This window comes from Lathamus discolor, chromosome 2, assembly GCF_037157495.1.
Source record: "Lathamus discolor isolate bLatDis1 chromosome 2, bLatDis1.hap1, whole genome shotgun sequence".
In the NCBI taxonomy this organism is placed as follows: domain Eukaryota; kingdom Metazoa; phylum Chordata; class Aves; order Psittaciformes; family Psittacidae; genus Lathamus; species Lathamus discolor.
The window spans coordinates 156,675,425-156,700,633 of record NC_088885.1 but is presented as its reverse complement, the minus strand read 5'-3'; positions in this window follow the sequence as shown (position 1 = coordinate 156,700,633).

Genomic DNA, 25,209 nt, shown 5'->3' with positions numbered 1-25,209 from the left:
TCAAGGACATTTCCCCATCTAAGACCTGTTATCAGTAAAACTGCCGTTCGGAACTCATATGGCCACACATATATTCCCCAACGGCAGCTTACCAATGAATGTGGCTTTTTGCTTTTGAGTTTCTGGGTTTCTTGAGGTAAAATACACACAGTTTCCACTCCCCTGTGCGTATTCTTTTACAATCAATTTGCGCCTCTAAACCAGCAGTGTAAGAGGGGTGTGTTTAGGAGCTGAGAGAGATTTGGCTGCTTCAGTTCTGTCATATTGTAAGATCCAGTGATTCGGGTGTGAATGGAGCAGATTCTTATGGATTCATTTGGGATCAGCTTACACTGAAATCTGGATGTTGACGGCCTACAGAGGAGGTTTTGGCTAAAGGAATGGCCCTACAACCAGGCATCACTTTGGTTTAGGTGTCTTGCCATTATTTGTGGATAAACCCTCAGTACTTTCAGCTTGCACTAAAAGGGATTCATGACAAACAACAGAAGTCTGAAATGGCAGAAAATTAAGGATTTTAAGACTTTCATATGAGAAGAATTATCTCCTCAGTCACCACGTGTGCAAGCATGCAGGTATGCTTTGATGCTGTCAAAGTCTAGTGGAAAATCCCCCAGTGATGGCAGTAACAAAGACTTCATGCTGATGCACCAAGTGCACTTGTCATTACAAAGAGCATCTCTGCAGCATCATCCTGCAGTTTGGGCTGGGAGGGAGGTGGGGATGCCACTGTCCTCACCTACAGCACTACTTCAGTACCCATGTTGTGGCAGCAGAAGCCATCCCCAAGCACAGGAGTGACTCCATCCCAGCTTGGGACTTCCTCCTCTCCTTTTAACCTGCATGCAGCTGGAACCCAAACTGTGTATCCCATTCCCAGTGAATTGCTACCACCAGCCCATGTTTATTTTCCTTCCCCTATGTTCGTAAGCAGGATGTTTGGGATTCTTCCTAATTCGGAGTGTTTCACATCTTTTCACTCTGATGACAGAAAGGAGTTAGCTATTGCCAGCACATCTAAGAGTAAGTCAGCACCTGGTGATTTTGGCATAGTACATGCTGGTTGCTTGACTGTGTGAAGAGAGGAAGGGAAACACTGAGTCAGTTAACATAAAACATCAGCCTTGCTGCAAGGATGTCTTCTCCAATGCCTCTTTCTGATTGTGATACCCCAAAGCAGGTGGCGGCCGAGCAGACAAGCACAGGACTTCGTTTCTTTGTACAAAACAGAATGTGAAATGCATCCACTTTTGATGGTTGGGGGCATCTGGTACTGTTAAACTTTAACACCCTTCTCACTTGGAGCCAGTTTCTGCTTTGATGTGGTGCCGGTTTCAGCAGTGCTCGCTCAGGGTGAATACCTGATTAGCTATGGGGAGATGAGGCGGGGTTTCTTTCCCTTTTTCTTTTGACTTTGGTAATACTGCACACAAAGAGCACCGGTGCCCTTCCCATGTTAGGAATATAACCCAGAGGAAGTGCCTTTGGGCATGCCTGGCAGTTCAAATGGACGACTCCATGCAGCTTTCTGTGCAAGCTCTCTCCATGCTTCACTTTGTGGTGGTCTCAGTCTTTCGGGGCTCTTTTCTCCCTCAAACCCAGCGCAGCTGCAGAGTAGCTTGTAACAAATGCTGTACTACCCCTCAGCACAGTGGCTCTTCTGCACAATGGCCATGAGGGATCTGTGAGCACGCAAGGGCTCGCTCCGGGTCTGATTTCTACACCCACAGCAATAGAGCTGTGCACATGTGGGTTTTCAGCAACATCAAGGCTCTTCCTTCCATTTTCTTCTGGAATAAACCTATCAACCCACTTGGAAAGGGGCCTTCTGAAAGTCTAGATAGATCCTAAATGTCTTTTTATCCCTTCTTTCCCCAGTAGAGTGCTGTAATAAGAGGCAGACTATGCAGTATTATGTGTGAGAACAAGGAAAGGGCTGCAAGTTAGGGAAAAATAGATAAAAAGACGCTGGTTACTGTCCTGGGTTTACCAGGAGCCGTTTTGCTCCTTCTTAGTAACTGGTGCAAGCTTTGTGGTTTGGCTTCCAGGCTGGGCAGAGAGCTGATAACACCGATTGGTTTTAATTGTTGTTAAGTAATGGTTATTCTGGCCAAGGACTTTGTGAGTCTCATGCTCTGCTGGGGACAAGGGGAGGCCAGGAGGAAGCAGAGACAGGACACCTGACCCAAGCTAGCCAAAGAGGTATTCCATAGCACAGCACGTCATGCCCAGGGAGAGCCCCAGGCACGGGCTCTCTTCTGGGAGGTCGAACTCGTTTGGCGGTGGTATCGTATTGTCTTCTCTTGTTATTTTCTCTTATCATTATTACCATTGGTGGTAGCAGCAGTGATTTGTGTTATACCTTAGTTACTGGGCTGTTCTTATCTCAACCCGTTACATTCTCTCCATTCTCCTCCCCATCACTCTGGGAGCGGGGAGGGTTGGCGGGGGGGAGGAAGGAAAGAAAGAGGGAGAAAAAAGAAGGGGGGGGGAGTGAGTGAACGAGCTGTGTGGTTGGGTTTAAATCACGACGCTTATCTGAGAACTCCTAAGAAATAAACTCATCTGGCCATTTGCAAAAGCTTCACAGATTCTCTCTTTGATTTCCTACACCATTTCATAGACAGAACACGGAGTAATAAGTACTCAGAAGCTTCCCAGAGATGCTACAAGCTGTTAACTGAATTTCAGGCCAGTTTAGACATCTCCAGAGCCCATCAATGTGTCATTCTTAGATAAGCTGGGTGAGTGGTGCAAAGGGCAAGAAACTCGTATACTTTGGAATAATAATATCATCATAACAGTAAGCACTTAAAAAGCTGCTCAACAGAAGAGATGCCACTGTCCTCTATGAAAGATTGTTTCACAGGCAGTGGAGATACGGGAGGGTGGATACAGAGCATCAATAGAAGAGATGGGTGGTAACCTGCCTGTTGCCATTCAACAGAGCTGAGCTGAGGATACGGGTTCCCTGGGGGGGATGTAGTGGCATAGCTGAAGTCAGCTTCACATAAAACCTCCTCCAGCCTTTTCCACACTAGTTTTGCCCTTTCACTGTATTTCTGATTTTGAGCTTACTTTTTCCCATTCTCCTGACCTTCTCCTCCTGTCTTCCTCCCCTGTCACTCATTTGGCAAGTCGTTTCTTCACTATCCCCACGACGAACAAGAAGACATTTACACCTACTTCATGCCATGTGTTGTGGTACATCTAAACGTGCTCCTCTTTGTCCTCAGGTGTCTGGGGGACTTTTGGCCATTGTATTACACCCTGTGAGGACACTGTGCTCTCCAGGCAGAGCAGGAATGCAGAGCAGGAGCTGCCAGGGGCAGTCAACACATGGTCCCCATCTATTTAGAAAGCAGCAATGAGGAAACAAGAAGAACCAAAGCAATGCTTTCCCCACCCAATATCCTCATTACATCATGTCTCTTTCCCTAGTAGCATGACAGGACTCCAGGACCCAACATTCCCATCCTCTGGCTCCATCCTGGGGTTTGATAGATCCTGAGGCCCAACAGAAGTGCAGACAGCCTCTGAACAGTGTTCTCCAAGAGAATCTTGCTGGAACCAGTCTCTCAGCACCCTACGGAGTCTGCTGCCTGGGAAAGACAATGCTGATCATTCCAGAAAGCTGCACGGGACATTCAATAGACTTTGTATAACAGAATATCAGCATCCTGACCAGCTCCTCACAGATTCAGAGTGCTCCTAAAGACAGGAGAACTGGCTCACTTGCCAAGAGCACACAGCACAGGATGCTCATCCAGCCCTGTTTTCAGCCCAGGGGTTCTTTTGTTCACCACTGTGCAGAATGCTGCTGGATGTCCATCCAAAGCTATCAAGAGATGGAGAGCCCACCATTGAGCAGCCATTGTGTCCCTGTGTTTAATGAAACTCTAATTTCTCAGTTCAATTTGACCAGTTTAACCCCCCAGCACTGGCTGCTACGATGCCTTTCTGCCCAAAGAGCCTGCAGTTACACGGTGCTTCCTCCACGCAGTACATAAGCACAGACACCAAGTCATCTTCTGGTCTTCTTTTGCATCAACTAAACAGATGGAACTCCTAAATCTGGCTACGAAGCACTTTTGGTGAGCCTCAGGCTGTCTCTATCTTCTCCCTCCCACCAACGCCAGCTCAGCCCAGCCTTCAGCATCTTCTAAATCAGAACATGCAAACTGGATGCAGCATTTCAGCCATCAAAGGCAAAAGCTCAGCCCTGCACTGCCCTGGCAGCATGGACATATGTAGCTGTTCACTTTAAGGTGGATTTTATTTGTCCCGATGGCTTCCCAAGTTATTTGCTCCTACTGTGTGACATTCTCCCTTTATAGCAGATGGGGTTTTAATCAAAGTGGTTGGTCAGCTGGTAAAATCCTCTTACAGAAAGCCCCATTCTTTCACATTCTGCTTCAGTACTGGGGAATTATCCCTTTTGAACTCCCCAGTATATTCATTACTGCACTGGTCCATCCTCCGCCTCTATTGCAACCGAGCCGTGTGCTCCTAAGATACCATCAGCTTCCAGTGCACAGACCAATCTGTCAGAATGAAAGCTGGAATACTGTTATCTCGTGTTGGGTGTAATATCTTCTGGGCTAGGAAATGATCACACATCATTTGAGAAACTTCAAGGAGATTTATTTCTGGTTATATGAGACTTCCAGCATACATCTTTATGATTGAAATCTCCGATTACCCGCTATTTCTTTCCATTTATTACAGAGTAAAGCTCCAGGAGCAGCTCACCTCTTAATGGGAGCCCATGATCTGTAATCCCCTTTACAGGCACAAGCACGCTCACCCCTCACTACACCCCCTTACTTCTTTAGTTGGAGCTTGAATATCTCTGCATTTAACAGCTAAATGGGTCATGGTCTCCTTCCCACTCAGCCTTTCCTCTTGGGCACACACCACCAGGTTGTAGTCAGCAGTTTTAATGCTCCAGCCATAACTCAGCATCCTCTCACTCCATTTGGGCGATTGTATCAGGTTCTTTTAATTACAAGCATTTCAATTCCTATCATTGCCCACATGCCTCAGAAACATGAAGAATGAACAGGAAGGTGTTCACGCAGCCATCACATTCCAAGCCTCGATACTGGAAATCGGGCCATTTGCTTGGGCACAGGATCTGCCTTGATGGATGAAACGAATCTGTCAGTCACATTTTGGTAGGTGCTTTTAGGCAAATAACTGCCCCTCTTGTGCTGTGCCAGGCAGCATGATTGAGGAATGCTATTAAACATTGTCAGTCAGCTGGGGAATGATAAATAACATCCATAGGAGAAACAGGATAAAGGGAGAGAGTTGCAGGGGACTCTGTACCATCTGCAGAGGACATTCAATGTCAACCTGCCTCAGAGGAAGGCCCTTTGCCTTTGTTTGGACCTGAGCAGGAAAGGATGTTTATAGGTTGTGTCTTCTGAAGCACACCCTGCCCGAGTCAGAGGCTGTGTTTACATTTGGGGTTTGGGTGTTTCTCAATATCAGCACGAAGTCCAAAGAACAGAGAATCACAGAATGGTTTGGGTTGGAAAGGACCTTAACATCATCCAATTCCAGCCCCCCTGCCATGGGCAGGGACACCTCACACTAGACCATGGCACCCAAGGCTCTGTCCAACCTGGCCTTGAACACTGCCAGGGATGGAGCATTCACAGCTTCCCTGGGCAACCCATTCCAGTGCCTCACCACCCTCACAGTAGAGAACTTCCTCCTTATATCCAATCTAAACTTCCCCTGTTTAAGTTTTTACCCGTTACCCCTTGTCCTGTCACTACAGCCCTTAATGAAGAGTCCATCCCCAGCATCCAAATAGCCCCCCTTCAGATGCTGGAAGGCTGCTCTGAGGTCTCCACACATAACTCACTATAGCAGCAAAATCAGGTAATGTCACTTCCACTGCTGTGACAAACTGTAGCCAAAGGGTAGGAGGGCAAGTCTGCCTCATGGGTATACCTGGTGCAGTGCGTCTGCAGTGGTGTTTGCTCACGAAGCTGAGCACTGGCAGGTCCAGGGGATTTTGAGACAGAAAGGCACACACGGTGGTGCAAACCACCACTGTACTGATGGTAGCTTCTTGGTCCAGGCATATGGAACCTGGCAGCGAGGAGGTGTAGCAGTAATGGCTCCAGGAGTAGGAGGCAACCGTTCCTGAAATAGTCAAATCTCCCTCAAAGTCTCCTAAAACGCTCTTCATAACCAGACCAAGAGAAAAATGGGACCAATCTAAACCAGCAAAGCACCATGCACCGAGATTCCTCTCTCTGTTGGGTACCAGTTCCCTCTTGGCAGAGCAAAACACCTCAGAAACACTCAACCAGTCCAGGGAGAGTTAAAATCTCACTGCAATTCATAGAATCATAGAAGCATTTGGGTCAGAAGGGACCTTTAAAGGTTCAGTCCACCCTTCCTGCATGAGCAAGGACAGCCTCAATGAGATCAGGTTGCTCAGAACCACATCCACATGGCCTTGAATGCCTCCAGCAGTGGGGCACCCACCACCTCTTCGGGCAAGCTGTGCCAGTGTTTCGCCACCCTCACAGGGAAGAACTTCTTCCTTACATCTAACCCGAATCAACCCTCTCTTGGTTCACAGCCATCACCCCTTGTCCTATCACTACAGGCACTGACAAAAAGTCTGCTCCCACCTTTCTTGTTAGCCCCTTTAGGCACTGGAGCTGCTCTAAGGTCTCCAGGAGCCTTCTCCAGGCTCAACATCCCCAACTCTCTCAGCCTGTCTTTATAGGAGTATTTAGCCCAGACCTGAAGACAATAAATTCTTTCATATCAAGCCATGAAACTCAGCACCATCAGATGCTGACAGGGACACAGAACACCCTCCAACCATCACAACCTGGTGTTACTCTAGAGTAGGTGGTTCCAGGACCTTTTGGACTGTGGAGACTGCCTAACTCCCCATAGTGAACCCCAATGCAAGCAGGAAGAATCCCTCACTTTTTCCCAACCAGCTGCTAAGAGCCTGAGCCCAGCTCAAAAGAAACTGATCTCAGCTCAACAGAAGAGGTTTACACGTGCAAAACCCAAAAGAAGGGGCAGCAAATGCAGGTCAGAGGATGGGAGGTGAGCTTTAAACAGGCTGTCCCAGTGTTTCCCTCAGCAGGGGCTTGTGTTCGGTTCAAAACGACTTCCTTGTGCTATGTTTGGTTTATTCCACATCTCTATACCCTGCTGATACGGTGGAGTCCTGCCCAAACGGGATGTTAAAGTGCCACAAGGAGACGAGGCCCCGCCAGAGCCTTTGTGAGGCAGTAGGAACCAGGAGCAGGAAAGCCACAGGCACTTTAGTTCATGCACAGGTTCCAGCCCCCAAACTGCTGGCTCCAGAAGCTGGATTTTCACTGATCTCTGAATTAAGCCCATAATGGTCTGTCATGGCTTGGGAGCAGGTGCACGTTTAGCTAAAGGGTAGTAACTGCCCTGGAAATAACACTGAGAGAGCCCAAATCCCCATGCAAGGCACTACCAGTAGGAGCGTCACACAAAAGACCTTGTTTTGTTTGTTCTAACATGAATACTGCCCTTGGCATCCTATAAGACATCTACATCCCTGTGGGGATAAATGCAGGCTTGTTGCAGCTTTGACTGGCCTCTTGTGAGACACACAACATCGAATTCACTACAGGATTTCTACTTGTCCCCCTCTGGTTGGACATCCATACTCCCACCATGACGCTACTCCTTTTAGCTGAGGGGGATCACATCTTCTTTGATTGCTTTATCCCCTGTAAAGCAAAGGGAAAAGGGATGGGGAGATCAGTGCGTGGCTCAGCCCCAAGGTCAAGGCAATGTTTCTCAAGGGACCTTTCCATTTCTACACACTTACATCGTGGGGTTTGCCCACCCAGTTTCTCTCCCTGGATGCTCCTCTCATCCCAGCCATATTCACCTCACATCTAAGTGTCTACATCTGGATTTGGTTTATGACTTGCTCTTTTAAGCAGCGGGGAGAAGCAGGTTCATGAAGGATGCAGCTCATCTCAAATCAGGTTCCTGAACCAGTCCCTAGGATGACACAAAGGGGAGTCCAGACACTCAGATAGGGCTGTTCTCAAAGGAGCCAGCTTTTAGGTTAGGTCTGAGTTCAAACGGGGAGACCTTCTGCCCTCCAACCCTCCTTGCGGAGCTGGGAAAGAAAGAATCCCAGGCACAGCCTGTTAAACACTTCCCCTCCCACAGCCTTTTCCTCTCCTCTCACTGAGGAGATGACATTCACATTCTCACAGCACTGAGCACCAGGGACCCCCACTCTGATTTCATCCTTGGGTGATGCTGTAGTAAAGACAATAAACATGCCCTGGTGGGGGGGAATGGTGCCAGCTTGCATTTAAAGGTTATTTCATGGTGAAGAACAGCATTTACAGAAGGCCTTTCACCCCAGGGTGCTTCCCAAACCATAACCATACATCACCACGTCACAGGATGGGCAAAGCAGCCAACCTGGGAGTTCCAGCTGGGAAAATCCCATACACGGCCCCCTGCAGGGAGCGATTCATCTGACAGATACCAAAGGTGAGGCAGTCCTGCACACAAAGGAGGGGTTGCTGCTAGGCTCAAAGCATGTCCAAGCTGCAAAGCAGACCACAGCATCAGCCTTCTCTTCTCTGGGGGTTGTCTGGACGGTCTTCTGAGTGTTTGTGCTTAAACAACATTACTCCCTTGCTTCCAGAGGTGAAACCATCTCTGGTTTATTGTGTTTCAACGTGCGTGCGTGCTTGTTCACCTTGATTTTCTCTCTGAACAAGTATTCCTCTCTATTTCCTTCACACATGCTTGTGTCAACCACCCCTTCCTCACAACCAGCAACTCTGCAGCACCACGCCAGTGCAAAGACCCAAAGGAGAAAACAGAACAGGACCATGCCATAGGCAAGCTGCATCATGGACATACCCCAGCACCAGTGCCCACCTGGATGTTTTCCCATCCATAAATAAATAGGGATCTGCAAGCTCCATGGTCCAATTACACGACACTTTTACAGAGGAATCACAGGATACAGTGTGTGAGGAGGTGATGGTCCAAAGGGGAACCTGAATGTGTAACTGGCATCCTTTAGTACACATTCACCAGTTTATACTGGGACTTCCTGCTTTTAACACTGCTCCCTGCCTGTCCCAGTGAAGATTAAGAGGCTTCAGTACTGGTGTTGAGCACGGTGTTGAGCACAACCAGGATTCCTCCCCTGTGTTACGTAGTGCAATGCAGGTTCATTCATTCTTGGCTGGAGCAGACTGAATCAGCAGATAGACGGGGGCAATAGAAGGACACCGTTGCAATCAGAAGTGAGCAGGAAATACTCAAGTGAAGTATTTTGATGTAATTGCCCAAAGGAAAATGCAGATCGTGCAAAAAGAAAAGCTTCTCAACAGTGTCTTTTATGAGCCCACAAAATAATCACACACATCAAATACAGGAAACCCCAAATCAGAGACATCAGAGCATCTAGAACTCATGCGAGTCCTTTCTTCCTCTCCCCAGCTTCCCCAGTACACAGTTAGCTCTGCCAGGCCAGGTTTGCTTTCACTGATTAATGTTTAGCAGCAGCAGCCATTTGTCTCAACCCCTTCTGCAGACCACGGGAGGCAAAACCTGCAGCTCAAGCGGAATTCCTTCCCTGTGCTCCCTGCTCCTGGCATGGCTGGATTCTCCTAACAGCAACGGCAGCAGGTGGGTGCAGCGAGGGTAATAGCAGGAGAGGGTTTGCTCCATGCCGGAACTGACCCACCCTCTCGTCCTTCCAGAGCTGATCGCTCCTTTTCCTTTATTTATACTCACAAACTCCGGAGAGTTTGCTGCGTGATAAGAACTGGGATAACCCATTAACCACCTCGCCTTGGGTGGCTGCCCCTGGTGAGATGGGATTTGCATGTCGTGTCCCCGTATTCCTGCCATTCAGAGCCTCCCCCAGTTACATCCTCGTGCACATTAGCATGAATTAAAGGCTGGTTGCAGAGATCTTGCTTCCTATTCTGTTCCTATAACGGGTTTTGTTCTGGCTTTGGCAATCACACTGAACCTGAAAGTGTTCTTGGGCTTCACAGCAAACAAGGTCATTGTAAGCAGCAGAGAGAGTGGAACAGCATTGCCCTTGACGGGTTAACCTCCCCCTGCTCCAGTGTTTCCTGTTTTCTCATTGTCCTTCAAGCTCTATATTACTTACAAGCATTAAATCAGAATTTATGCGCACTGAGAAACATTGACATTATCAATAATCTAATCCTAATACATAGATAGATATAAATAGGTATGTAATTACTGAAAAGGCATCACTAGAATCTGTCCTTTTAAATAGACAATGTAGAAGACATTATTATGCCTTCTCATGCCAAGTGAGACCGTATCATGCCTAGACATTATCTCATTAACATCCTGTTCATTCCCAACTCTAAACCCAGATAACAACTGTTTAGATTTGTGCGTGTATATAATTTGTGGCTTGTCTATCCTTTGGAGAAGTCAAGAGACCCAAGGCTACCGCAGATAAGTGAATTTCTGTTCCCACAGGAGACTAGCGTATTCCACAGGTCCCTTCTCTGAGTCCAGAAGGTGCCTTTGAACAGGACAACTCTTTGCATCCAAGGAAATGACTAAACTTGTCCTGATCACACCACTTAAAGGTAACTAAAGATAGGTACCATGACCTAAGCCCTATTCCGTTCATCTCCAGCACAGCATATACGTTAGGAGCATATCATGGAAGATGTTGCTACAGCTGGAAAAAAGACAGACAGTCTGATCAACCTCATTCCCTGATAAAAATCAGGTCAAACACTCTGGGAGAAGAGGATAAACATCCTGCCTCCAGTTTCATTCTGCCCATGTTGCCCTGCAATGCTTGAGACACCAGAGAGATGCTGTGCTTAGCTGACAGCCTGCCAGGAGGCTGAGGTTACCTCCAACATGCCAGGAAGGGTTTTAAACACCTTCATCTTACAAATCCTTTATGGAATTACAAACAAGGGAATCTCTGGTTACAAAGGGGTGGTGTTTGTCCTGGGAAAGCTGACTCTCCTCCAGGACATTGCTCAATGGATCATGTAACTGGCTTCCAAAGAGAGAGCCTGAACTGTCTGCAGCAGCTTTTCACCTTGCCAAGAACAAGGCTGGAGGGGGAAGCTGGGAGCAAAGAGCATTTCTGGAGCACTGTACTGCCGTGCCTACTGCTGCGACTCAAAAGAGGCACCTTAATGCTGTTATGGGTCTCCCTGCACCACTCTGCGGTGCAGTGGGACCAATACCTCCCATTATCCCCTTTTTTAAGGCAGCTCGGGGAGGTTTGTGCTAGTTACAAGTTTGGCTGATGAGGGAATTGATGTTGGGCTTCTGTAAGAAATATGCCTTGTAAGAGTTGATGAAGTAACTAAACCAGTCCAAACCCACTGTAAAACACATTAAATGGATTAAGAATTGGCCAACTTCAGGTCTCAAATGTAATTAGAACCAGAGAAATTTTCTTTGAGTGGGTGTGTGTTTGGAGAGATCCCACAGGACCGGGTCTTGGCTCTGCACTATCGGATTTTATCAACGATCTAGGAAAAAAAAACCCTTTAAGTCATTATCAACAAGTTTTTCAGATGAAAAAGGCTGGGAAAATGGTAAAAAGAAGGAACAGAGGTCACTGATTCCAATGGTGGTCTGAGGGCAAGCAAGAATGGAGGAAGAAGATATTTGCCTGGTGGGGCTGCAGCCCATGGAAAGCCGTGACTGAAATAGGAGTTATCAGCTATCCATGAAATGATCCAATCTGTATACCTATAAGCAGAGGGAGAAGAGGATGTTCATATAATCATAGAATCATAGAATAGTTAGGGTTGGAAAGGACCTCAAGATCATCCAGTTCCAGCCCCCCTGCCATGGACAGGGACACCTCACACTAAACCATCCCACCCAAGGCTTCATCCAACCTGGCCTTGAACACCGCCAGGGATGGAGCACTCACAACCTCCCTGGGCAACCCATTCCAGTGCCTCACCACCCTCACAGGAAAGAATTTCCTCCTTGTATCCAATCGAAACTTCCCCTGTTTCAGTTTTAACCCGTTACCCCTTGTCCTGTCATTACAGTCCCTAATGAAGAGTCCCTCCACAGCATCCCTATAGGCCCCCTTCAGACACTGGAAGGCTGCTCTGAGGTCTCCACGCAGCCTTCTCTTCTCCAGGCTGAACAGCCCCAACTTCCTCAGCCTGTCTTCATATATTGTCTGAGTATTCCCCCTCTCCCAGAACTGCTGGCACATTGTGCCCTGCTCTTGTCCACAAAGCAAGCAGGAGGTTGAAAAGCTGGAGACAGTTCAAGAGACACAGGGAAGTACACGAGCCTGCAAACAATGACTTACAGGGAGAGATTTAAGGAGCTTGTCGAAAGAGAGCTGAGGGTGATTGGACACGGATCAAAGAACATCCAGAGAGAAATCCAATATCAGAAGTTGTCTTCAGTGCAGCCAACAGAAACGGCCCAAGACCTGGTCCAAGTTCCCATACCAGCTGCATGCCTTGGCCGTGTCCTGCCACCTTGGATGGAAACACACCAGCTCTTCTTGCCTGGTCCAACCAAGAGCTGCAGCATGCTCTGACCTGTCCTTCTATCTAGACAAGCCAGGGACTGGGAGCCGCTTGATTTTGAGTGCCAATGTGAGCAAAAAATTTGGGAGCGGGGTTCTCCAGCTCTGTTTTCATCCCGTGGGGTCTGTCTCTGTTCTGATCCCCGTGCCAAAGGAGTGCTGCTTTGTTTGAGAGATGTGAATCCAGCGGCATTGCCTGTCTCAGAACAAGCACTTCGAAAGCTCTCCGCTAACCCAAGAGACAAAGAGAGCAGGGTCAAGCAAGTAAACTGCTCTCTCCCCAGATGAAGGAAGGATTATGCATTGACCAGTCTGAGCAAGATTAAAACGGAAGGGCTGGAGAGCAACACCACTTTGGAATGCTGTTCATAGGACAGACATTAAAAGCATCGGTTATTTACTGTGCCCGTATCTCAGCAGCATTTATTTCCATCGCCCTACCTGCTCCTTTTGGAGACCTCGTATCCCATCGCTTCAAAGGCCAGTAGCCAAACATGACAGTTAAGCAAAGGTCACAAAGGGGTGGGTAACGTCAGCCCGACTCCATCTGGCTGCAGAAACTGCCTCGAGTGCAGTCCCTCCCTTCTCATGTGTGCGGGATTTCTGCTCCAGCTCTGCTGGGAGATGGCTGGAAGCACAAAGAGGGAAAAATAACCGGTGAATACGTAACAGGAACAACTTGTTCTTGGATTCAGAGCGGTCTGCGGACAGTACGTAAGCAGTGTTTTGAGGGATATGGGGAAGTTGGAAGTGGGTGTAAGAGAACAGGATCAGGACGGTATCTGAGAAAAGCCCACCCCACTGGAGGTAGCTTCCATGGGGGAACAAGCTGTGAAGAACACACGATGAAGAACATGCTGGATGCTTTAGCACACTTTTAAAGTGTCTTTAACACATTGTAAGAAGAATGTTCCTGTGCTTTGCCAGCAAACACAATGCTGGCTGCATAGTTTTAATTGCAGCAAATCACTGACTTGCACAAGCTTTACAAACCATTGCTGGAACTCAGGCCATTGTACTGGCGAAGAATTGCATCAACTGCTGAAAGTCAGACACGGGGACTAAACAGGTACTGTTCTGTAGGAAGTGCTCAACAAACGGTTGCTTCTTCTGCTTGGACCTTGTGTTCACTGCAAAGACTTTCTTAAGGCTCTTCTCAAAGCTGATCTGCAAGTGCAAGTGCAACGTATAATTTGAGGTCCTTGGAGTTAGTTGCCCACACAGCTAATTCCCCATAAGTGCCACATTCCACAAAGGCAAAGCCAGGGCTGTTTATTTATCTTCTCTTCAGTGGGAACTGAGCTTTCTACTGATCACTGCCTGCAGCTGACATGAATTCAGCAGCACAATGGTAAAACAAGAAGTGCATTCATTTCGCAGCACGTTAAACTGTGGCTGCATTTTAGCCCCTCTGCAATGTGGTTGCTATGGCATTTGTGGGTGGTGGTGAAGATGACAGGAGATTCTCAACATAAATGCCAAACCACGCTCTAATACATGTGATCCTGACCTGCCTTTCATCCACTGGCTGCTCTTTTATCATCGAATAAAGAGATCAGCTCAACTTTCCCCCGATGTGAAACTCAGACCAGCAGCGGCTCTGAAAGCGTAAAGCACATGCAAGAAACTTTAAAGGCTGGGTTTGGTGTTGATGGGGCCTTCTGAAACCATAGAAGCATTGTAAGGAAATGGGAATAAACTGAGAGTTGCACCTGCCCATGGGCTTAGTCTGAGCAATTTCATCTTGCCATAAAACGTCATGATCATCAAGAACATTTATTAACTTGACTATGATGTTTTAATGCCCTCATATTTATCTAGAGGCTTTATCATCATGTTTATTACCGAGAGGCTTTTCTAGGTGGGTGTGAATTCTGTAGCAGAGCTGGGGGTTTCTTTGGTCCCATGTTCGTTATTTACAAAGAACTTGGAAGTTTGTTTCTTGGAAGTTTCTCTTCGTTAAGGACTGTAGTGACAGGACAAGGGGTGATGGGTTCGCACTGAAACAGGGGAAGTTTAGATTGGAGATAAGGAAGTTCTTTACTGTGAGGGTGGTGAGGCACTGGAATGGGTTGTCCAAGGAAGCTGTGAATGCTCCATCCCTGGCAGTGTTCAAGGCCAGGTTGGACAGAGCCTTGGGTGAGATGGCTTAGTGTGAGGTGTCCCTGCCCATGGCAGGGGGTTGGAACTGGATGATCTTCGGGTCCTTTCCAACCCAAACCTTTCTATTACTCTATGAAGTTTGTTTTCCTCAACCTCCAGAGGAATCAAATAATGACAATTGTCTTTCATGGTCCTTTTCCTTAGGACTGTGCTTCTCACCTTTGTGCCAGGGGCTGGGGCTTCTTTTTCAGCTGCACAGAAGCTCTCCCCCATGCATGTGTCCTGTACATGCCTTTGTTTGGGCAGCAACAAACAAATGTTTTGTGTAACTGTTGCTGTTATTTCAATTATCTGTGTCTGTAATGAAGATTACTGGTTACTTACAATTATATATATGACTTTAAGACAGTCCTGTGAAATAAAACACAATTACATAGGAAGCAGAAGGTACAGATTTGTGTTTTCTACTCCAGATTAGCAAGCCCAGGACCATAGCAGTGGCTGGTGGCTTCTTGCTTATGGGAAGGTGACACCCTTCCTGCAGGCACACACTTCTCAAACCACTCTGGAGGCTGGGCATCAACAGGCAATGAGAGGATGCAGGCACTTCCCTGCTCCCAGGAGAGCTGCCTGCCCTAAACCTGCGCTCCTCTGATGCTTGTGACCCGGTATCCTACAGTGAGCAAGGTGGGGATGAAGACGTTGCCTGCTGCTTGCATTGGCAAGTAAAGCACTGCCAGAAATCAGTTCAGCAGAGGATGTGAAACCAGCCTGGAGGTGCCAGATCTTGTCCTCTTGCCTTTCCCTGCATTGTTTTGTGGCCTGCAGCTCCTGACCAAGGTCACAGCCGGCGATATACCCATTTCCCCAGCCACAGAGAGAGCGAACACCAGGTCTATTCACAGACAGACACTATTCTCTGCAGAGCCAGCCAGAGCTTCCCTTGTTCTGTGTAAGCATTTCAGCTCTGGCAGTGTTCACTCAGCAGCATTAACCTACAGCCCAATATAATTATGTACTATATGCTCTTAAATTTTTAATTAGTTACATGCACTTGAGAGCAAATGGTCTCGTTCCCCCCCCTCCCCAGACACACACAGCTCCTCTCAGCACTAATGGGATTTACATGGCTTTGTCAAGTGATAATAAAAGCCTAAACGTCAGCTTCTGCTAACATTTACTGTGTAATTTCCTGCTCTCTCAACACACAGGGAGTATAACTGTGTGCTAATAAGTGCAATGTAACAAGGAGAAAAAACATTAAAGGTTAATGCTCAGCTTTACCCTTATCGTTGCTCAAATCTGTCACATAGGTGGTTCTTTTGGAAGTGTTACGCCAAATTACACAGAACTAAGCAAATCCAAGGGAGAACTGATTTAAAAGTGATGGATGGGTTTTTCCCCTGTAAAAGGGCACATCTGTACTTCAAAACATCTGGGTGAGCAGAAATCTCTGTAGGAGTTTGTGTGTTGTTGTTGCAGCAGCAGAACGGGAGGGTCCATGCAGCACCTTGCTCTTGCTCTGAGGGGAATACACGAAGCAGATAACACCAGCTGGGCTGATTTCATCTGTTCTTATAGGCCTCCAGTCTCCCGTCAGGCAGGCGTGAATCAACAAGTCCTTCAATGGTTCCTCGGCATTCCTTGGGGCTGGAAACAAGGTTTAGCCCCACAGGGTGGGACTCATCCCTTCCAGCTCTGTCTGCAGCATTAAGTGCCTCCCACAGTCTTCTTATCCTTAAAGAACCTACCTCTTTTCCTCAAATACTAAGGAAGGCTGGTGACAGCAGCTCCCACCTGGACTGCACATGAGCAGCCCTGGCTTCTCCATGATTTCTAGCTACAAAGCAGCGGCCTGTTTCTTCCCTTGGAAGTGCCCTGGCCTTTAATGATGAGAAGAAACAGCTACAAATGGGTGTGCACAAGGCTTGTCTCACCCCTGCTCCATCCAGGCAGCTTCAGAGTAGAAAGGGTGTCGTGGTTTCAGCCAGGTTTAAACCCCAACAAAAGGCTACCTTACAAACTGGATTATTATCAAAGCCATTTCCACAGTCATTCAAACCAAGCCATTTTAAAACCTCTTCACAATGCCAGTATTTCTTAATGCTTTGAGGGCTGAATTTTGCATCAAGAACCTTCTTCCTATGAAGGCTTCTCATGCCACGTGCAGAAGCACACAGCCCGGCCACGTTTTATATGGAGTTCCAGTGTGGAGTCTCAATATTGTTCTTCCAGCCATTCCTTATGTGCCGCAGCAGAGGTGACTGGTAAAGGAGAAGCTGAGCACGGAAACGCAAACCACTTTAGTAACCTCTAGTGCCAATTCTAGCCACATGCTAAACCACCTCCCAGAGAAGATCCGATCAGCAGCAGCAGTAACACCAGGCAGATCTGTTTATTGGGAACATCAAAAAGGAAAACCTCTGGAGACGGTTAATGCTCCAGGCTGAACTTGTGTTGGACAGATGCTGAAATCAATCTCCACTCGCACCGTACAGCCACACAAGCATGTATTGGGATGGCTTGATGGAGTAGCCGTGAGATTTGCTGCCTTTTATCTAGCAACCGAAATAAAATAGGAGAAGGGGCTGGTTTTTAAACTTCCATATTGGAAAACTTGTGTGTTCCAAGGGGAATGCCGTGCAGGATCAGCTGTGGGCAAATACAGCCAGCGGCGTCCCACACACATACCAACAGAGACACAGGGAGCCATACACTGTGTGCAAACACCCTGAAACCCCAAACAAGTATCTTGAGCACCAGTTGTGCTCCAGAGGAAACACAGCCCCTGCCCACACACAGAACAAAGAAGTTAATTAGTGTCTGAATATTTCCTTGCAAGCTTTGGCACTGTGGCTGCTTCAGTGAGCGTTCAACTAGCGAGAACAAGTGACTCGATGGCAGCAGAATGACTGCTTTCAGTCTGCCGAGATGAATGATAAACAGAAACCATGCAGGTAAACTGTGCCTGGGTTTCATTGCAGATATAAGACGGCATGAAGGGGAACTGAGGGAAATACTTCTTTTTTTAAAGCATATTTGTTTTGATCTAGCACTGACCTTTTAATACGTTCAGGTCCCTGCAGGGGAGACGAAGCTATTTGTGATCTTCTGTAAGAAGCGATGAAGGAAAAAGGCTTTTCAAGATCACATAAAATCAAGGATCAGCCACAGGGAAACATGTTTTCACCTTCTTAAGTATTTTATCAGACTTAATGATCAACTCATTACGATCCGTTACTCTGTAGGACCTCAAGGCGGGATGGGTTCTGCTGGGTCTGCCAAGAAGAGTCAAAGAAGAGTCATCCGTCACCTTCAGTTGGAGCAGAATGGGTTATCTCCACTATAGCTGGCAGTGGACAGATGAAATACTGTGTACCCATTGCTGTGCTCATTTCTATAATCACGCATCTGCGATGGAAGTTATGATTTTCTCCTGTTATCTCTTTTGAGTGCCTCCAGCAGACAGGTAACGTAGTGCTGGGGAAGCAAAGATGTCCAAGGCACCCTGCAGAAGCTTTTATTCTCCCTTTATTGTTAGTACAACAGTAAAGGGAATGTAACAAATGGGAAGAGATGGACAGTAGCAAAGGGTATGGATTTATACTTTTCTCTCCAGCCCTTGGGCTTTTGGATTTCTTTTCTTAGGATAGGATAGGATAGGATAGGATAGGATAGGATAGGATAGGATAGGATAGGATAGGATAGGATAGGATAGGATAGGATAGGATAGGATAGGATAGGATAGGATAGGTGTTTCAGTTGAAAGGAACCTACAATGATCATCTAGTCCAACTGCCTGACTACCTCAGGGCTGTCCAAAAGATAAAACATGTATTAGAATCACAAACTGGTTTGGGTTGGAAGGGATCTTAAAGCTCATGCAGTTCCAACCCCCTGCCACAGGCAGGGACCCCTTCCACTGGAGCAGCTTGCTCCAAGCCCCTGTGTCCAACCTGGCCTTGAACACTGCCAGGGATGGGGCAGCCACAGCTTCTCTGGGCACCCTGTGCCAGCGCCTCAGCACCCTCACAGGGAAGAGCTTCTGCCTAAGAGCTCCTCTCAGTCTCCCCTCTGGCAGGTTCAAGCCATTCCCCTTGGCCTTCCCTACAGGCCCTTGTCCAAAGCCCCTCTCCAGCTTTCTTGTAGCCCCTTTAGGCACTGGAGCTGCTCTAAGGTCTCCCCAGAGTCTTCTCCAGGCTGCCCCAGCCCAGCTCTCTCAGCCTGACTTCACAGGAGACATAATTATATATATACACACATATATATATATATATACACACATATATATATATGTTAAAGACATTATGCAAAGTTTTTTAACTCTCTGGTGTTTAATTTACCTATAGGCCAAGCGTGCACCTTGCCCCTAATGGCACAGCAATTTCACTGCAGGTGTTGAAGCTATACATTCCCCTTTTCTGCCCCTAGGGACTGAGGTATAAGCTGGTGCTTCTGCTTCCAGGAACATGACTTGCATGCCAAAATGGGAAGCTCCTGGAACACTGCATCTAAAAAAAGGTTTTCAGGCTGAACTACTCCGTGATCGGAATATGTGCACAGAAATGACTGCTGGAATGGGTACCCTGCCAACTATAGTAGAGATACCCCTATAGTAGAGCGACTCTGACTCAGAGTTCAATAGAAGCACTGGTTTCTAATAAAATAAAGGAGTATTCTCATTGCTGAGCCACCTCTTTAGTCTAACAGAAAAACACATTCAGACCTTTGTGTCCAGAATGTGTTGGGGACAAACACTGTTCACATGAGACCATGAGAGTGCCTTCCAGAAAGACTTTTATCCGTGGCTTCTACCCGTGTGTTTAAATAATACCTGCACTTGTGTGATGTTTCCTCTAAAGAGCTCAAAGCACTCTATAGGTACAGGTTTAGCTCAATTGATAGTGGTCTTGGGAAGGTAAGAAGAATTCCCATCTGCAGGCACACCAGACATAAAACACATAGAACACCCCACTCAAGGTCACTTGGGGTGAGCACAGGAAGTTCTGCTCACTTCTGTGGCCACATTATGGCAACAAAGGAGTTGGTTCAGATAAAATTAATCACCAAAAAAGTCACACATCCATCTAAACCATCCGTCAGCTCTTCAGAGAAGAGTAAAGCTGGCTCTAAAATGCCAGCCTGTTGCAACTGTAATGCAGGCAGCAATTAGTAAGCACTGAAGTGGTGATGCTTTCCCTCTCCATCCTTGATGCATGTTTCCATTAAGCTTTCGTCCTGCGTAAAGCTATCTGCTAGACTCTTTTGTATGTTCAGGACTAATTTAATCTATTTTTTGATGGTGTTGGAGGATGTATAGGACAAAATGAGATAAACCTATAGAATTGCTTATCCCCTGGAGGGGTCTTTGAAGTGAACAAACACGAGCACTGCCGCTAGTTCTTATTTCAGAGGGAAGTACCTGAGCGATTCCCAAAGACAGCTGGGACTGAGTTGATGCTTTTGAATTGTGGTGCTTAAGGGAGAAGACCCAAAAGTGAGTGGGAAGTTATTTAAGAGGGTGGAGGCATCTTAATGGGAAAGAAGGGAACTGGCTGCTGCCTGTAGATACAGAAGAGGAGATGGGAAGGGAAAGAAAGAACTGTTTAGCCTGAGGTACAACCTAGGGGAAAAGACAAACACAGATCACAGCACAGGAAAACGTGGGGTGGAGACTAAGAGATGGTTTCTCACCCATGACTGGTTTACTACACACTGTTCCTACACACCCTTGAGTAGGATAGGGAAGTTACCTGGTTTGTTATTGAATTTGACCAATTCAGGATGAGGTTTATGCCACAAGATAGCTGGCGATAGCAGAGCGCCACAGTGATAACTCAAGAGCTTGGTCCCAACCTCTCTCTTGACGGGATGGTCCCAAACTATCTTGTCTCAGGATAGATCCCCAGGCTTGAGCATTTCCTTTCATAAAGATAATAATGAACGTTTAAAAGTAGCATTTTTTTTTAAAGAAATAATAAATATGAATAAAATATGTCAAATAGAGAGCGTGCTCCTCCCTTGGGGTGAGCACGGGAAGTTCAGCTCACTCCTGTGGCCACATTATGGCAACAAAGGATTTGGTTTAGATAAAATTAATCACCAAAGAAGGACTTGATCCTCTTTTGGAGTATCATTAGCTCCTTCCTCAGTGTTCTTCCAAAATCCTGCTGAACAAGAGAGGAAAAAGGATGAATCATTGCAAAGCTGCAAATATTTGGCCAGTTTAACCGCAGTAAAAGCCATTCTCCTATAGTAATCTCTTCCTCTGTGGGCTCCCTTCCGTTTATTTTAGCTCATGAATGAATATATCGAGCGTGTCTCTTGAAATTCAAGACAAATACTTTAATTTCGAGTGAAAAGGCAAAATAATGAAGGATTGTTGATGGATGTACCCAAAAATACACACCACCAGGCCTGTATTTAGGGACATCAAATATTCCACAGGTGACTTTCCGGGAATTTCAGTACTTGACACTGCAGCTGCAGAGCAAGAAAGACAACAGAAGCCTGATGGGCTCTAAACCTCACTTCTTGTGGTCAATAGTTTAGCATTTGTATTATATTTACTGAAGGGACATTGTTCAAGGCAGTAGCTTAAAAATAACACAACTATTGCTATTGAATTTGTTCTTTTCAGTTCCTTTTTCATGTTTCCTGTGGAGCACTACCCAGGCAGAGACTGACTTGAAAGTGGTGCAGGGACTGGATCTATCCATATTAAAACTACAGCTGCAAACTATAGAATCACAAAATGGATTGGGTTGGAAGGGATCTTAAAGCTCACCCAGTTCCAGCCCCTGCCACGGGCAGGGACCCCTTCCACTAGGGCAGGTTGCTCCAAGCCCCTGTGTCCAACCTGGCCTTGAACACTGCCAGGGACGGGGCAGCCACAGCTTCTCTGGGCACCCTGTGCCAGCGCCTCAGCACCTTCACAGGGAAGAGCTTCTGCCTAAGAGCTCCTCTCAGTCTCCCCTCGGGCAGGTTAAAGCCATTCCCCTTGGCCTGTCCCTACAGGCCCTTGTCCAAAGCCCCTCTCCAGGTTTCCTGCAGCCCCTTCAGGCACTGGAGCTGCTCTCAGGTCTCCCCTTCAGGAGCCTTCTCTTGTCCAGGCTGCCCCAGCCCAGCTCTCTCAGCCTGGCTCCAGAGCAGAGCTGCTCCAGCCCTCGCAGCATCTCCATGGCCTCCTCTGGACTCGCTCCAACAGCTCCACGTCCCTCTTATACTGGGGTTCCAGAGTTAAACACATATGTGTGCACAAAGCATATAATATTGTGGCATTTGGTATAGCCTGGTCCTTAACAAAACCAATTGCTTTTCAGCATACCAGAAAGCTTCTTATTGTTCTTCAGCTCTCACTTCTGAAACATGATGAAGATCACCCGAGACTGACACTCTTCCAAACACACAGATAACCCTGTAAAATAAAACTGTAGCCTACAAGTGGTCTCTTGCTGTAGGGAGGGTAGGAGGTACATGTGCCAAGCAGCCCAAATGATAATATCTGGAGGAAGTGCTGCAAGCAGCACACAGCTCTTTGTTTGCCTACCCAGGCACTTAAGCTGCTGCCTCTGCAGCTGCTTCCAAATCACTGGAATACCTGGATATGCTCAAGAAGCCTTTTTTCCCTTACTAAATCATAATAATGGCAAAATACACAAATATTCCCTAAATATCATGTGTTTCCCAGAATATGTACATATGATTTCAATGTGAACTTCAGGATAACAATATTAGCTGCAGATAAGAATATTTTCCTTGGCACCAGGTTTGAAGTAAAGGACATTATTTCTGTTCCTGATATCAACATCTGTGAGTTTTGGGTTTCAGACAAACTGCAGGGCTCCCTCCTTACTTAACAGGCAAACAAAATGTACCTCTACAGACAAGAATTTGCTTTTGAAGTGTGGAATATCTTTCCAGTGCTTTTTATTACATATTTATTAGCTAGTTTTAGTACAGTTTGGCTGCATTAATAACTTAAAACACAGTGAAAGAAGCATTGGGGTAACTAACAGCAGCTTGAAAAAATCTCTACCTTTGTTGCACCTGCCTGGTAAAGAAGCAAAGCAGCTCAGCCTGTATCTAGCTTAACATAAATAGGTTAAAAGGTAGAAGTCTGAAGCAGGAACTGATCAAGCAACGTCAAACCATTAAGGAAATCTTTGTTTCTCTGTTCCACACAACCCCAGTCCTTCACTGAAAGTGGAGGAGTTTTTCCTAAGATACAGATATGAGTGCTGGGAAAACAAGAACTGTATGAAGAAGGAGAAAAAAGCCAGACTCACACACTTTGCCTTCACTGTTCAGGCAGCTTCAACCTCTTCTGAACCTCTTCTAGCTGTACCTCCCCATATCTTCCTATTGCTCTATAGTCACTGTGTCCATTTTACAGGCTAGAACGGGAAGCATCAAAACAGTAAATGACATTAAACCCCATATGAAGTTCTGTCGTGGTTTAAGCCCAGTTGGCAACTCAGCCCCACGCCACCCCCCCCCTTTTCTCCTCCCTGCTCCCAGAAGGATGGGGAGGAGAATCGAAAGAATGTAACTCCCACAGGTTGAGATAAGAGCAGTCCAGTAACTAAGGTATAACACAAATCACTGCTGCTACCATCAATAATGATAATGATAAGGGAAATAACAAGGGAAGAGAATACAACTGCTCACCAAGCGCCGACCGATACCCAGCCCAACCCAAGCAGTGATCTAGCCCTTACTGGTAACTGCCCCCAGTTTATATAGTGGGCATGACGTGCTGTGGTATGGAATACCTCTTTGGCTAGTTTGGGTCAGGTGTCCTGTCTCTGCTTCCTCCCGGCTTCCCCTCCTCCCTGGCAGAGCATGAGGCTCACAAAGTCCTTGGTCAGAGTAAACATCACTGAGCAGCAACTGAAAACATCGGTGTTATCAGCGCTGTTCCCAGGCCGAAAGTCAAAACCACAGCGCTGCACCAGCTACTGAGAAGGAGAAAAATGACTGCTACTGCTGAACCCAGGACAAGTTCATAGCAGAGAACAGACCTAACACTGCACTGCTTCTGCTAACTTTGAAGCTATCTGACAGTTATCATGTATACGTATTATGCTGAAAAGTAATATTCTTACAAAGTTGATATTGCAATGTACAAACATATGTGTTTCTAACTAAATAAGAAGAAATAATCCCCCTCTGATTTACAAGGCTTTCCCCTTCCTGCATAGCAAAGCAGCCAGATAGCTTTCTAGAGGCAGACATCCATAAGAAAGGAATGTTTGACTCTTTTAGAAAGAGAATCTGTAATTTGGTATACTCCTTTTTGCTGTTCCTGAAGCAGCCTTTCTTCAATGCAGTAATTCTGTTATAAGCAGAACAGTCAGACATTTAAAACTGATTCAATGAAAATCAGAACTATTGCAGTTTTCTTTTGGGGAGGAGAGCAACATTTCCAAGAACAAATTCTGATTAAAAGCTGTGTTCTAGATGATTCAGCTGCTGTCAAGTCACTTTTCTATAGCTAATGGTGACTTGGAGGCAAGGATATTAGACGGCCACACCGAACAATAATCTCTGTGCAAACTGAAATGCATCTGGCTGCACCGTTCTGTTATAGCAATTGTTTTTAGAATAAAGGAACCCAAGAGAAATATTTGTTTTCAGTGCTTCCTATATCAAAGTGGAACGGCAGACAACACGAGGATATATAAGAATACAATTGTTAAGGAATGTGGTCTATTCTGCAGAGGTTATTGTAAAGTATGAACTTGTGCCATATTCAGCTCAGTCTTGCAAAGCAAAACACAGTGATTTAAGTCAAATCCCAGGTCTTCCTCTTACCTTTTTTTGTGTGCAGTTTTCTTCCTACAAAGTTCATAAACTCAAATGTTTTTTGAGTAAGTAAGGTAGTCAGAAACAAAGGCACTTCACAGAACACCTCCAAAGAGCACAAAGTTGTGCCTGTACTGAGAAAAGTAGTGGGCAGAACTGTGTGCGTAGCATGGTAAAGAAGACAATACAGAAAATCTATCATTTTCTATACTGCAAATGCGTATGCACCAATGCATGTCAGCCAAGGGATAAAGAACAGGATATTCATGAGTTCAACAGTCCCACAAAGAAAGTATTTTCCAGTGCATCATTGTCTTCTAAACATATCTGCTATGAGAATGAGCGCCATATTTTATCCATTGCAGAGGCTCTCTTCAAACACTGTGTACAAGAGTGGAATCCTTTCTCTGCAGAGTCCTAAATGAGAAGACAATTGTTCATTAGGCAACTGAAAAGCAAGGACCTGAACTCAAGAAAATCATAATCCTCTTTTATTTGAGCTTTATTCCAGCTCCCAAAGCAGCACAGGGTGAACAAATGAGAGGAATGACAGAAGCCTTCTCCCTCCTGGCTGAGTTAAATTTATGAGGTCACTCATCCAGTGGTTCCCAGTAATGACTTCATGTAGGCAGCAGGGACCCTCGATGCAGCCATCGTACAATGAATTCATATGAGTCAGCAGTATCCTGCCCATAACTTAAAGTAACTCTTTA